This window comes from Giraffa tippelskirchi, chromosome 9 (assembly GCF_054371585.1).
Source record: "Giraffa tippelskirchi isolate mGirTip1 chromosome 9, T2T-mGirTip1v1.2.pri, whole genome shotgun sequence".
Classification (NCBI taxonomy): domain Eukaryota; kingdom Metazoa; phylum Chordata; class Mammalia; order Artiodactyla; family Giraffidae; genus Giraffa; species Giraffa tippelskirchi.
The window spans coordinates 25,067,884-25,084,167 of NC_137283.1; the positions used below are offsets into that span (position 1 = coordinate 25,067,884).

Here is a 16,284-nt window from a genome sequence, read left to right on the forward strand (position 1 = left end):
CATTAACAGAAATAAAGTAATATTGTGGAAGTTAAAAGCACTCACAACGTAGGATATTTGTTTCTGTTCTCCAGTGACAGATTTATGTTCTCAATCTGACCAACGAACAGTAGGTTTAACTAACAAATTCTTTCAAGATAGCAGAATATATTCTTAGGATATTAATGTGATATTATATAATGAGTCATGCAGTGAGCAAGAACCTGGCACAGTCCTGCCACTCGAAAGCTAGGTAACCTTGGGCTCACTGACCCTGTCTGAAAGTGAAAGTCGTTCAGGTGTATCCAACTCTTTGCAACTCTATGGAATAGTCCATGGAATTCTCCAGGCCAGAATTCTGGAGTGGGTAGCTGTTCTTTTCTCCAGGGGATCTTCCCACCCCAGGCATTGAAACCAGGTCTCTCGCATTGCAGGCGGATTCTTTACCAGCTGAGCTACCAGGGAAGCCCTATCCTGCCTGCTCTCCCCAAAAGAGGCAGTTTCATTATTAGCAAATGGGTAGAATGACCCCAACCAGCACCTACTGTGTGCACAGTGCCATGCTAGACACTTAAAGTACAGTGGTGAACAAGACTAGCCTGGAGCCCATTTTAACAGAAGGTACTATCTAAATTGCTTAGTTAGAAAATGGAGATATTGCTTGTCTCATAAAAATATCAATGAAAAGTTATATGGTTCACTAGAATGATAAATCAGAGTCCATGGGGTCGCTAAGAGTCGGACATGACTGAGCGACTTCACTTTCACTTTTCACTTTCATGCATTGGAAAAGGCAATGGCAAGCCACTCCAGTGTTCTTGCCTGGAGAATCCCAGGGACGGAGGAGCCTGGTGGGCTGCCATCTATGGGGTCGCACAGAGTCGGATACAACTGCAGCGATTTAGCAGCAGCAGCAGAATGATAAATGAAGATGCTACAAGGATCACAATGGTTTATATAGAAAATGTAAGAAAATAAATATCAATGTTTCTTGCACATTAGCAACTGGATAAATCCTCATATAAATAAAAGAAACACAGAGGAAAAACTGTGCATTGACTGAGGCAAAATATACCTTGTAATGTCCCAAAGTGGGAGAAGACTTTTTTCAATTACAAATGTCTTAGATACTCCTAAAAATGGCCACAAATACTCTATTTAAAATTTGAAACCCATGGCAGTAGAATCTAAACCTAAGTAATGAGCTGTTTACAGTAAAAGGGAGCTATTGGTAGTGTGTATGTCAGCCTACCTTACACTAGAGTAATAATAATAATAATGAATTTAACCAGAAATGTTTATTCCAGTGCCTGGATTTAGAAGACTGTGAGTTGTTGAACTTTAAAATCAGCTCTTTCCTCATTTAACTTGATTGAATAATGCATTCCATGGTGCATGCATGCTCAGTGGTGTCCGACTCTTTGTGACCCCATAGACTGTAGCCCGCCAGGCTCCTCTGTCCATGGAATTTCCCAGGCAATAATACTGGAGTGGGTTGTCATTTCCTCCTCCATGGGATATTCCTGATCCAGGCATTGAACCCACATCTCTGGCGTCTCCTGCACTGGCAGGCATATTCTTAACCACTGAGCCAGGAAGGCCTAGAGAAAATGAGCCACCTGGGAAGTCCCATATTTGAATAGTGGGTTTATTTACTCTGCTAAGCTAAAGACAGCTTTAGTTGGCTTAACACTTTTGCATATTAATTTGAGTGTGGTTTAACCTAGGCAAACTCATCTACACTGGGATAGTAATATACCTGAATAGTACCCAAAATGTATGTGTATGTGTACATGTTCTACAGGGATCAGAAATGCCATGTGAGACAGTACTCTGTCTAGATTTGTTCTTTCCAAAATGGCAGTCGCTAGCCACATGCTGTGATTTACATTTACATTAATTACAATGAAATAGAATTAAATATTTAGTTTCTGAGTCACACTTCAAGTACTCAACAGCCTCATGTGGTTTCAGGCTAACATACTGGATCACGCAGATACAGAACATTTCTATCATTGAAGAAAGTTCTATTGAGCAGATCTGCTATGGACATTCATGTATTTTCATCCATCCATTATTTCTTGCCCATTCATTTGTGATTCTTCATACCACAAATATTGATCAAGTACCTATCATATACCCAGGCCAGGGCTAAGCAATGGCTCACAGTGATAAGGAAATATAGATATTGTTCCAATTACCATGGAGCTTACACTCATATGGGGTAAAAGACATTAAAAAATCACACAAATAAAGATAAGATAGAAAATATGCTAAGTGCAAAGAAGGAAGGAAGGAGTGCTATTTAGAGGGAGGAGATGGATGCACCCAGCAAAAATGACTGATGACGTGACAACTGAATTGAGATAAGGGAGAATGTGCAGCTGGGCAAAGAGGCAAGATAGTGTAGAGGGCACAGGTAGATGAGCATGTGCAAATGTTCTGTGGTCAGGAAGGCATGGAGAAAATGAGGAAGGTAAAGGTCAGTGAATGGGAGTTGGTGAAGGGTGGGGGTGGGGGGTACTGTATTCCCAGTTGAGCCTGCAAGTTAGTTAGGTTGACATTACTGAAACTCTGTAAACTGTATAAAGAGCTGGTCTTCATCCAAGATAATTGAAAGCAATTTTAAGGAACAGAAAGTAATTTTAAGCAGAAAGATGGTATGATCAAATTTATATTTCAGAAAGAATCTCTGGGTAGAGTATGAAAAACTACCATATGGGCAAGACTGGATAAGAATAGTTAGCAGACAGATCGGTGCATATTAACATCTGCCACCTGCCACCTCAAGTTTAAATATAGGCAGACAGACTATAATTTAAACATAAGAAGCATTCAAAAATTTAACTGTTTAAGTATGAAAGATACTTATATCATGCTTAGCTAAATTTTTGAAGGGTATTATTATAACAGAAAATATAAACCTAACATCAAACTCATGAAGCTGATAATTTCCTAATATACACAATTTCATCCATCCACAGAGATAACAGGAGAGAGAAGCAACAGAGAATAATGTGAATGTGCTGAATTTAGCTCCAACCAGTATTGCTGAGGCTTAATGGCAAAACAGTAAAGGTCCAGAGAAGACCTAGTTCCTGAATAAGATTAAAGGAGATGATGGGGGCTAAGGAGAAAATAATAAAGTTTGGGAGTGATCACTACCTCCAAGAAATTCAAAAGTTTAAACACTTGTGGAAAAAAGGCTGCCAAACTAAAACATGCTAATTCAGGTTCTTGATGAGGAACTCTGAATGTGGTCACAGGAGAAGCAATCTCTTTTTGGCCATGAAAAAGCCGCTAAGCAAATTCCAGCTTGGTACATTCAGCGATACCAAAGAGACTGAAAAATGCACAGGACTTCCATGAAGCATTTGATTTACTATGATCTCCTCACTGTTCCTAGGATACATGCCAAATTCTCCTTCCTAGAGTCTTTGCAGATGCTCTTCCTCTCATTTCAATGGCTCCTTCCCAGATACTCACATAGCTACACTTCCTTCCCATCTCTAACCTGATGTCACCCCTTCAGAGAGGCCTCCCCAGACTATACACGAATATAATAGTGGCCCACGTCCCTGCTTTTACTTCATAAAAGGAAATATCACCATCTGACACTTCATCTCTTCATCGGTTTGGCTGTTAGTTTTTTCCCTAGTTTAGTCTGTAACTCCCATAAAGGCAGAAATTTGTCTTATTCATCTCTGTATCCCCAGTACCAACTGTCAGGCAGTCACGGGAGTTCAGTAAGTACTGGGTGAATGAATGAATGAGAGGATGAATCAAGTCACAGTACGAATCCAGCAGTCAGTCATCTTTGGACCGTTTACCACAAAATGCGCCGACTGCTACTTTGAACTAGTTCAGAAAACTCTTGCCTGTTTTTGTAATGTCTTTGCCACAATGTGAACAACTCCACAGCCTTTCTAGTTATGAGCATGAAAAGTCTCCCTTGCCTTAGGCTTCTTGCAATTTAAAGTGCCATGGCTAAACTGCTAACTTCCGACATAAGCTACCTGAAGGAAGAATCAGTGTCTAACTCATCTTCCTATGTCCACAGAACCAAGACACAGTATCTTGTAATGAAAGGAGCTTGTCTTCTTGAAATGATTCTGAGAGGAAAAGTGCCATGGGAAAATGAAAGAGGGCTTGAAATTTATGAAATAAAAATACATCCCTTACTATACCTAAGACTTTGAAAAAGACCATAAAGTCCATTCAGAAATGACAAAGAGTGTATCGATAGGAGTAAAAACAAATTATGAGTTGGAAATACATTTATCACCACCCCTAGAGTTTGGAATAGTACAAGAGTACTCACAAATGTCACAGAAAAACAAGGTTATCAGAGAAATAAAACACCTATAGCAACAAATAAATACATTCTGATGCTTTGAAAAGAATAAATTTCCCCATTATTTTTGGCATTGCTATACATTCTTGTACAAATAATGTTTTAAATAACAGTAGCAATATTATGGCAAAGTAAAAAAATGGCAATTTTATAGTAATTAATAGGTATAAGAATTTAATGTTTTTATGGCAACTGGTAAAATTATTTATGTACATATTATTTACAAATATAAAAATTTCACCTAAACAATTCTGTTGAAATCTTGCTATGTTGCAGAAAATGTCTACTTACAATTGCACAGTGAGGACATATCAAAACAGTATTTTATCACAATGTGATTTTTAATAGCTTGAGATATGACTACCAAAATAGATATGTCACAAAAACATGATCTTCATTTAACATGAAAGATGACTTTTCATACGAGTGCTTCCAACACAGCATATGTATGAAAGGAAGAACCATGAAGCATACCCAACACCCAATACTTTCAACCACATTCATCATTGTTCACTTTGATTTCCCTTTCCTGTCTCCATTGCTCCTCTGAATCTCTTTGTAAGATAACATTATCATACATTTCCTGACTTCCACAGTAGCATGAAAGTATCAGCCTTTGCAGCTCTGCATCTCTGGATTTCTATTTATGACAATGTCCATTCAAAATTTAAAATTGTAACTGTTTCTCCACCCTCACAAATTCCCTGTATTTAATCTCACGGCAATTTGTCCTTGGTAAGCAGTCTTCCATAATCTCCCCATCAACCACTCTGCCTATTACTCGGGAAAAAAAAGAATAATAAGTGGGCACAGGGGTCTATATGCAGGGAGAATAAAACAGAGGAGGCCTCATGGAGCTCTCTAATCCCGCTGTGACTGGTTGATCAAGGATTCTTACCTCAGTTGGAACACTAGCCTGAAATGATTTCATTGTTTTCCTTCAACCATTGCTTTCAACATGATTTTGCCAAATTCTCCTTCCCACCATTCTACGCTATTTTATTCCATAAGACTCAAGTCACTCTTTATCACTAAGTATCCGACTCATTTTAAAATGTTCCCTTCCTCACTATTTTTGGCCAGAACTATGCTGGAAGGAATTGGAATGAGGAGAGCAGTGTCATCGCTTCTTTTATCCACTTCTCTCTCTAGCATCCCGGAATTAGAACCCACTCTTAACAGCCTGGATCTTCATTTGGATCGGCTCCTGCTCAGTCCCCAGCTCCCACCTCTACCCAGCTTCCACCCATAACTGCAGGGCCCAGAGCATCTTGCTCCTGATGTCGCTGCTCTGAGAAACTCCCTAGGTGAGGCACCAGCAAGACAGCTGGAGCCCAGAGACTTAATACCAGGTCTGCCTGATAGATGGGCCATTTCAGGCACTCCTGCTGGGCCCAACGGTGAGAGTCAGGGCTGCTCTACTGGCCCACCCTACTTTCTCCTTCCAGTTTTCTTCTGCCCTGCTCACATCAGCACAACAAGTCATCGCTGATTCAGGTAGCAGGGAACAAACTGCCAGTCTCCCATCTTTCAGACATATCAATCTGTGCTAATGTTTCACTGGACTCCTTCCCCAAAGTTGCAAAGGGAAAAGAGAATCCCTCTGATCACCAACAATGAACATGGCACAAAGCCAAAACATTTCAAAGAGCCACACTCACCTTCCTGGCCCCAAATCTTTCTGTGTACAAACTGGGCAGCTAAGGTAATGGTCAGGGTAATCTGGCTGCTTCTTTCAACTCTTGGGAAACCCCTGAGTGGTATCCTAGTGTGACCTAGTAGGACCCTATGAGGCCATCCCAGAATAGACTCCCCACCCATGTCCTCCACCTGCCTTTTGTCTGTTTAAAAAAAAAAAAGAAACTTTAGTCAGAGAATAAATTCAATCCGAGAAGTGAGAAAATGCAGAAAGAAAGGAAAATAGTCAAGCAAGACAAAATACTTCAGCCATTAAACAAAGGTGGAAGACTTTTAGTTCTTCCTCAAGGACTTTAGACAATATTCTGAGCCACATCCTTTAGCTGTTTTGCAGATACCAAAACCCTAAACAGGTGGAAGAAGTTAACTGTATGCTGCTCACAAGCAAGCAGGCCCCAGACCAGCTGGACGCAGAAGGTTGATGATTAATGATGCTGACTCCTGTGTCCCTCCCCACCCGTGAGTCAGAAGCATGTCCATGAGCTGATCTCGCCCTGCTCTGTGAATACTGTCAGACTCCTCACTACCCTCTCCAGGGCGGGACACACATTTAGGAGGGCTTTAGGTTGCTGTGACCTACAGCAGACCTGGACCCGGGGAAGAGGACTGAGCTGGCTGGGAAGCCCTGGCCTCCTTTGTCATTCTCCTCCCACCTCCCTGCCTCCTCTGGAGAGTAGGGAGATGGGCTTTAGCCTCAGGATGAGGAGTCCAAGAGGAGGCTTGGGCCTCCTGAAGGTTATGAACTCCAAAGTGAGCCTTTGAGGGTAGGGTCAGTATCACATCCATCTTTGTATTCTTCGGGAAGCCTAATATGTATTTGCTTAAAAATTGGACTGTTAAGCACTGCATTTGATACCCTCAATGCCGTTGCCTAATCTACACACAGCTTCATCTCTCACGCTGGTCAGACTTTTCATCCTGACTCTGAGGGTGATGTGTGGAGGAAGGCTTGGCTTTCATTCTGAGGCACTGCATTTTTTCTGAGCAATGCTAGTTCCTTTTGAAATAAACACAGGCACACAAATACTTGTATAAAGATGTGGGTTCTAGTATGTGCTGTACTTAGTCAGCCAGTCATGTCCGGCTCTTTGTGACCGCATGGACTGTAGCCCACCAGGTTCCTCTGTCCAGGGGGATTCTCCAGATAAGAATACTGGAGTGGGTTGCCATGCTCTCCTCCCCTCTTTGCTTGGCAAAGCAATAAAGCTATTCTTTCCTACCCCACCCAAAACTCTGTCTCCACGTTTCCATCAGGCACCAGTGAACAAAGGCCAAGTTTCAGCAACACTAGGCTCATCTCCAATTTGGGCTGTGAGTTCTACCTACCAATGTGAGAGCAACAAAAACACAAAATCTCACTCAATACTCCTTTAAGACTCATTAGCACAGAAGTCTAAATTAGGTTAATTTTTGGCTACCACCTTAATCACTTTTGTCTTTAAACCCTATGTTCTATAACATTTCAAGAGGAGCAGAGTAAATTGTTTCCTAAAACTGAGTCCTACTAATGAATGCAACATCTAAATCCAAGCCTGCCTAACTCCAAATATTATTTTTTAGTTGTTTTCAGTGTGCTAAATAAAACTAAGATTTATAGCTGCCTCTGAATAATTATTAAACTTCGCAACATATATTTATGGCATGCATAACAATCTTGGGTAAAGGAAAAGGAATATGTGTAAACAATTCCATTAATTATGAAATTGAATCCAAAGCACCAAATAGTCATCATTGAAAATACTTTTTCATATCACTGCTATGACTTCTAGAAAATCTTACACTTTATTTTTGCAAAATTAGTGTTTGACTCACTGAGATAAAACAAAACATAGACACTTGTGGAATATACTGAAGATCTGCATGCAGAGGTAAAATCTATTGAACAGGTGTTGGGACAAAACACATTTAGAGCAAGAATAAACAAAAAACGTGACAATGTCAACAAACATGAATTGAATAAACTACCAGCTGTGATTAAAAACCAAAGCAAGTTTTTTTTTTCATAGGAAAGATAGACCATTTTAAAATTGACCATCAATAGCGCAACTGATCAAACTCATGGTTAGAGAATACTGACAAATGCATTTCTATGAAAATCGTTAGAACTTCTCCTTAAGAAAATGTGTTCAATTTGCTTTTATTGTTTTATCAGAAATATTTCATACTTTAAATCTATTTTCTTAACAAAGTATCTCTTAGATTAGAAGTTACCAGCAAGTGGTATTATATTTAGCATTTTTCTTGAGTTTTATACAACTCAGTGGAAAAAATCAATATGAATCTGGCCTTGCCTTTGAGATGCACAGAAGAATCTAACTAGGTGTTAATGTTAAATCACTGAAGATAATGAAATATAATATGTATGAGGTGATTTTAGATTCTCAAGAGGGGAAATTTTACAGATGGGATACATTTAGTTTTAATTTTCTTTTGGCAAAATAAAAAAGTTTAAATTCTCATAGTTTAAGGTAGTATCAGCCACTGGAAACTTCAAAACACTAAAACTTCTTAGGAAGTGAATACAATTTTAAGGAGAAGTAAATAAAAACTAAAATATGAACATAAAATAGAAGAAAATGAATAATCCCAACCTGCCCTAAAGCATAAATCTCCTCATAGTGGTTATTTAGGATTTTATGCAAAGGAAGTTGCTACCAGGCCAAAAATGCAAATTCTCATTATATTTGGAGCCACAAGTCATGAAGGAAATGATAGCATGAAGCTTCTTAGTGTAATTTTGAGAAGAGATCTTGCTACCAAGTATATCTGCCTTAAAAATGGTATCACTTATTTTTTTCAGTTGTTTTATAGGTATTTATTTAAAACCTGATGTATACAGGGAAGGGGCACAAACTAACAAAAGTATAGGATCCTTACCACTGTGAAATATGAAAAACATATCGCAAATAGCAGATGAAGGCAAGGAAGCTGACTCACCAATATGAAAAATAATGAGGACAAATAATGCTGGTAAAAGCTATGGAGGTGCAGACCCATGATTAGTCACCAACCAGCTTCCCGCAGACTTAGTTCCTAGCATTTCAAGTAAGGGGACAGTGAGATGATTTCCTGGATGTCTTAGTCTGTTCAGTCTGCCATAACAGTACCTGTGTGGCTTATAAACAACAGAAATTTATTTCTCACAGTTCTGGAGGCTGGGCAGTAGTCCAAGACGAAGGCGCTGGCAGATTCAGTGCCTGGTAAGAACGCTCTTCGGAGTCACAGGCGGCGGTCTTCTAGCTGGGCTCTCTCAAGGAGAAAGGAGTGAAGGGCTCTGTGGGGCTCTTTTAGAGAGGCGCTAATACCATTTGTGAAGGCTCCACCCTCAACTCCTAATTGCCTCCCAAAGCCCCACCTCCTAACACCATCTCGCTGGAGATTCAGCTTCAACTTAGCAATGTTCAAGGAGTCACAAATATTGATTCTGTAGCACCGGACCCTAAGAGAATCAGGGAACAGTTTTGATCAATAACTATTGTTTTAATAACTACTGTTGTGATCATATGAAGGGTAAACAACAGTGTCTTGGATTGCCCTGGAGTAGTGCCCTGAAGTGTTGCTTCACTGATTTAAGAACGTCCCTCCCCACCTGAGAGCTTCAGGGAGCCACACTGTGCTCACAGGTGTTCCGGGACTATCCCATTTGCTTAGCTTATTTGTTCTAAGTGAAAATCACACTATCTCTCATCCTAACTTCTCAATGCATGAAACCCACACAATTTCTCTGAGACAGGTTGCCACCGAGGGGGAGCCACATACACCAGCACCCCCGAGTGTGCCATTTTGCCTTGTGGGTTTTTTCCAGCTGAAGCCAATTAAGACCCAGCGGACTCAGGTAAAGCTTTTTGCCTCTCCCTTAACTGCCTATAAAAATTTAGATAGAGGGCCTGTACCAAGAAGAGAGCTATTATCAGAGATAATTTTTATATCTGGAAGATGTATCTGCATGCCAGGGCAAACATCCGATCACCAAACATGCTCTTCTCACCTTCCTATGAATTGGATACCACATTTTTGAATCCCAAGTTTCCTACCCCCACCTCCTCAGCTCAGGATCGTATGTAAGCCCCAAGTGACTGACTGACCTTGAGTCTCCTATTTTTCTTTCTTTCTTTTTTTTTTTATGGCACTCCCTGCATCCAAAATTAACTTTGTTTTTCTTCTGTAGTCTGTCTCACATCAATTTAATTATTAGACCATCCAAAGAACCTAGACGAGAAGGAAGGAGAGGTTTTGCACCCCATCAGAAAGCAAGCCTCTATCCTAATGTTACTGGTGCCAAAGCCAGAGCTTAACATTTTTACAAATAAAGAGGTGTGGTGCCCGCCTGCATATCAAGGAAAGGGACTAAAATTCCATAAGTTCCATCAACTCCAAGACATCCCAAAGAAACCTACAATCTGAGTAAAAATAGTCTGCCTGTCATGAAGATAGCGAGCTTCATGGTCAGTGCCTACCCGGCTCCTCACCAGATTGCTGTTGTTGCCACAGCTGCTGGTAATATGTGCCAACTAAGCCACCTAATTTTTCAAAATGCAAGAAAGAAGGCTCTTTTTCCTGTCATTTATGCTTAACCAAGGATGCTGCACAACAAAGTTGGCCATGGTTACTAACCTTATCACATTTTTCAGACCTTTTCACAACTGCCACTGAGAAACTGATCTGCTCCGAGGACGAGGTGCAGAGACCCAGAACTGCCACCCCCTTTAAATACCTGCTGGTCCAATTTATCTCTCTTCATGGAATGACTTATTTGTTTTTATTTATTTTCCTTAGCAGGCTTGTTATTTTGACCAGGCACTAGAGATTTCAAGAACTATGAATGCTAAGGAGAAACCTGTTTTATTCCAGAAGATTGCTGGAATGTTTATCCAAATTTACCACCTCATTTTCCATTTCACTCCCACCTTAGAGCAACCATCAAGTTTAAAAACCTTGAAATTCCACCTCATTAAACCCTCTGCTTCATTGTGCATACTTAAAAGTCCCTGCCACTGTATTTCCCACACCTCTCTCACACAGGTTTTGAATGAATGTAGGGAAAATATATTACTGTATAGAAATTTGAGAAACATTCTGAGTAGGAGCTACCCTCTTCCTTCCTTCCATAACGTCATCCTTCTCGTGGGCTTGGGGATCACATCAATCCAATTTTGTATTTCAACTCAGAAACTCAATAGTTTTTGACTAAAAGAAATTCAGTGTGAACCTTATCTATAAAATGAGGACACAGAAAAAGCTCTATTCCTTAGGTTATGGAAAGCAGTAAGTGATATAAAAGTATCACAATAGTAAATTTACAAAGTATCTATATCTCATTTTAAAAATAGATGAAAGTTCATGTCAATGTATGGCAAAAACTACTACAATATTGTAAAGTAATTAGCCCCCAACTAAAATAAATAAATTTATTAAAAAAAAATAGATGAAAGTCTGTATCTCACTTGTAGCCCTTTCTCAAAGTTCAAGACAAAGTTCTTTCAAAAATGCTTGGAATCATAAACCAGGAAGCAAGGACTGGAAAGAAATGTTTACGCAGAGTTGTAGATGTCTAACTCACTTAGCATTCTGGTCTTTTATGCAAATAATTCATTATGAAAAAAGAAAGAAGGTCTTTGTATAACAGAATGACACATTTTCCCTACAAGCCCAAGACTATTTTATTAATCAGAATGCCCTTTGTTAAAAGAGCAAAGATCATTCATTCTGAATTAGATAATGAGCAGTCCCCAAACCCCCAATTCAGAATATCTCAAAGATAGGCAGTGAATATTTGCCTCTGCAGGCTTCATGTATGGCACGCAGTAGGTCCACAATATACTTCCATAGTATATATAAATGATACAGGTCAGGGACATTGTGAAAGTGTGACAGTCCTGAGTTATCAAAGGTGCAAACTGCCAGTATTCTCATCATTGATCTTTTATAGTGTTGTTTTCAAAACTACTTCTCCCTTTCTGCATGATCTGTTTATTTGAAAGCCTATGCAATTTTACTATTGATATTACTGAGTTCTTATTTCCATTGGAATACAAACAGAACCTCTACAAGTTCATTTTCAAAATGATTCCCTGGTGTAGGAAAGAGCAATAAAGGTGGAGGTTATGAACAGTATCATTTACTGCTTGGACTTTTTTTAAGTGCATAAAGAAATAATTCACCTGTCTTGTTCACATGGCAACGAGTTTAGTGTCATTTAAATAGAGTACATAAAAAGAATCATTCAACTCATTTAACTGCGCATTGGTTATCCTTATAGTGAGGTCTGAACACAGCACCAGAGTGAAGCACCCAACAGAGAAGGAAACTAGAACAAAAAACTGCAGGGCGTTTCTGTAAATCCATCTACAGTGAGAGTGCAGCCTATGGACACTATCCATCTTAGAAAAGCTGACCACTGGGTAGGAATACACAGGAAAAGGTCATTCTTTTCAAATCAATATTAGCCCTTTGCACTACCACCATGTGACTCTGCACATGGATATAATCAAAGTAACTTATGCAAGTCTCTGCAGCTAAGAACAAAGCAAAAACTGGCATCCTATTACTCTTTCAACACCCACTAACCCAACACAGATGGGGTGAATGTTCTCTACGGTCCAAGGTCTGTAAAAATCTGAAAGTAAGATATATAAAAGCAAATATAGGCATAAACAAAAATAACATAATTGTTGTCTTTAAGAAGCTGACTCGATAAATCAATTATGTGAATAAATCTTAGCTAGAGGGAGAGATCTGGAGCAGTGACAAATGAAAGTGGAAGCAAGGGGTCCAGCACATTTCATCACTGGAAGCTTCTGGTAACAAATGCTCATCTCCTTTCTCTAACATTATTCCTTCTTAAAAGAAAACAAAAGAACAAACAAGAAACATGTCACAGTGGTACAATGAAGAAGTTGCTGAAATTCAGAACCATAGGATACATGACAAATTTTCAGTTAAATGTTCATTAAGTCCGTTGCGTTCTTTTTTTTTTTTCATTAACTACTCCAAGAGCTATAACCTCTTAATGCATCAATACCACCAACCTGGGGATGACACTAAATTAGCTCTTTCAGATGGCGAGGAGTTCATTTGATGAATCACTACAAGTCTCAGGGCACTAGAGTGGACAGAAGCGGGTCGATGGGGTGGCTCAATCCTGTTTCTGAGAAGCTTAGCTTCTTGGGCATCTGGATTCTACTTGTGTGCAAAGCATTTAGCAGGGAAACTGACAGAAGAATCTACTTTCCAAATTTCCCTCACTTTGCAACATGTTTTGGACTAAATATTCAGTCCTCATATTTCAGGACCATTCTGAACTATGGGGAGGAATACTCTTGAAGTATCTAAATGAGATTATAAAAAACTGTCACTAAGCATTGTCATTAAGGACTTAGGGCACCTGATGTGAAGAGCCTACTCACTGGAAAAGACCTTGATGCTGGGGGCAAATGAAGGCAAAGGAGAAAAGGGCAACCGAGGATGAGATAGATAGCATCACTGACTCAACAGACACGAATTTGAGCAATCTCTGGGAGATGGTGAAGGACAGAGGAGCCTGCATACTTTCTCCTCTCCCTTAACTCCCTCCCTCTCTTCCTTCTTTCTTCCTTTTCCCCCCTTTTTTTTCTTTCTACCTTTTTTTAAGACCGAGTAGTTTACTCGGAGGTAAAAATTAAGTAAACATCATGCTAAATAGATAATATTTCAGTGAATCGCAGCATTGAGTAATTTTTGTATGCGATTTTGTTTCACTCTGCTTGTATTACGCAATTCCGGGCCTTCTTTTTGTACGATGATCAAAGGTAAAAACAGGGGTTTTATCCAGTCCAGCGAACTGGGAGGCAGAACTAAGTGACCAAACCACCATGGGATTTAACAGCTTAGCTCATCGTTCAGATGATTCTCATTTATTTCTGAAAAGCAAACTCAGTACAATTAATTTAATAAGTAGAAAAGGGGGCAGACAGAATGGTTTCTCAGACTGTCAAAAACCAGGCTGATTTCCAACAAGCTGGTGGTTGCAAAGCTTCTAAGACTTCATGGAAAAGTCTGGGAAAAATAATTTCATTTAAAAACCATTTGGGGTTTCCTAATCTTGTTTGTTTCTTACTGCTTTCCCCCCTTATTTTATTAGCAATGAAGTTTATAGGAAAATAAGAGTATCCCCTTCCACAGGAAGCTTTTAGGTAGCTGTTTTCTTTCTACCATCCAATGCATTGATTTTTGAGGTCAGCATCTTGAACAAGTTTCACAAACTAAACCCTAGTGTCAATGAGTTAACTTTTAAAAATGATCTACCCGTCTGTCTGTCTGGTAAGTTACAGTAGCCTACAAGTTCCCATATATGTACAGATCTTTGTTATCATAATAGCATGAGAATGTGATTTAGGAAGTAAGAGTGACTCCTCAAGCTATGGTGGGATCGTAGTCAAAAAGGGATTTTTTTTTTTTTTTTTTGGTAATTGGAGGATAATTGCTTCATATTATTGTGTTGGTTTCTGCCATACAATAGCATGAATCAGTCATGAGTATATACATAGGCCCTCCCTCTTTATTCTCTCTCCCACTGCAATCCCATCCCATCTCATTAGGTCATCACAGAGCACCAGGCTGAGCTCACTATGTTACACAGCAAAACAGGTTTTATTAAGTCCTTTTTACCTCTTTAAATGACAAGCATGCTGCTGCTGCTACTAAGTCGCTTCAGTCGTGTCCGACTCTGTGCGACCCCATAGACAGCAGCCCACCAGGCTCCGCCATCCCTGGGATTCTCCAGGCAAGAACACTGGAGTGGGTTGCCATTTCCTTCTCCAGTGCATGAAAGGGAAAAGTGAAAGTGAAGCCGCTCAGTCGTGTCTGACTCTTTGCGATCCCATGGACTGCAGCCTGCCAGGCTCCTCCGTCCATGGGATTTTCCAGGCAAGAGTACTGGAGTGGGGTGCCATTGCCTTCTCCAATGACAAGCATACTTTATAGCATATGTTATGGTTTGGGAGGTAGTGATCCCAAATTGGTCAGCAATATGCAAATGACTTAAAACGTAAGATGGAAATGGTTGTATCTAATGGCTTGATACAGATTTATGTCTTTTAAGAATGTAAAAGAGAAGAGCCATTTTTTGACATTTCAAAAATTTGCTTCTTGTATTTTATTTTCAGTTTTTGGTGTACTGAACATTGTGTGCACTTATTCAAAAATTGTTCTGCTAAAATTTTAGAACACAGATTAATTATTAGAATCCTGTGCCCCACAGTCAGAAATTCTAATTCAGCAGGTCCAGAGTGGAGCCCAGGAATCTACATATGTAATTAACACCCCAAGAAATTATTTTACTCATTTATTCAATTATTCATTAACAAAATCTTATTGTGACAGATATTATGCTGTATGCTCAGTTCTGTGGATACACTGGTGAAAAACAATGTCCCTGCTTTAATCCATTGGTTTAATGTAAAAATAAAAAGATATAAAATGCTTGGTAGCAATAAGAGCCAGGAATAGAAATAAAATAGGGAAAAGCAATAGCAGGGAATGATGAATGAGACAGCAAAATGGGATATTCAGGCAAGACTTCCCTGATAAGATATTGCTGATATAAGTGATTCAAGGACCAAAGTTGGAGGGAAAACTCCCTTTAAACAGGCTAAGGATGGGGATATAGTATACATATAGCTATGTATACACACAACATTGTAAAACAATTATGCTCCTATTATACGTGTGTGTGTGTGTGTGTGTGTGTGTGTGGCAGGTTGCCACTTCCTATTCCTATAACACACACACATATATATATCTGCTTCCCTGGTGAAGGAAATGGCAAACCATTCCAGTATTCTTGCCTGGGAAATCCCAGAACAGGGGAGCCTGGCAGGCTACAGTTCATAGGGTCGCAAAAAGTTGGACACCACTTATCAACTAAACCACTATACATATATACATATACACACACACATACACACACACGCATATAGGGTAAAGAATCTGTCTGCAATGCATGAGATGCAGGTTTGATCCCCGGGTTGGGAAGATCCCCTGGAGGAGGGCATGACAACTCACTCCAGTATTTCTGCCTGGAGAATCCCATGAACAGAGGAGCCTGGCAGGCTACAGTCCATAGGGTTGCAAAGAGTCGGACATAACTGAAGTGACTGAGCATGTACGCATATATGTATATGTGTGTGTGTGTGCATATATAAGTTAAAAAACAGGCTAAGGAAAAATAAAACGTATGTCTTGCTTCTCAGCTTACACATGATGTCAGATATCTC

The 16,284-nt window shown here is 39.6% G+C and overlaps 1 protein-coding gene across 15 annotated transcripts in view; it reads right to left on the minus strand.

Annotated features, from left to right (window-relative positions):
• The window catches only part of CHL1 (cell adhesion molecule L1 like), a 461,636-nt gene that overhangs the window by 148,564 nt on the left and 296,788 nt on the right, over window positions 1–16,284 (minus strand). Inside the window, exon 4 of one of the 15 annotated variants that reach the window (XM_081528248.1) lies at window positions 10,117–10,240. The exons of the other annotated variants lie outside the window; for them this stretch is intronic. The gene's annotated coding sequence lies outside the window, so the exon portion shown is untranslated. The remainder of the gene's footprint in view (window positions 1–10,116; window positions 10,241–16,284) is intronic. 15 annotated transcript variants of the gene reach the window in all.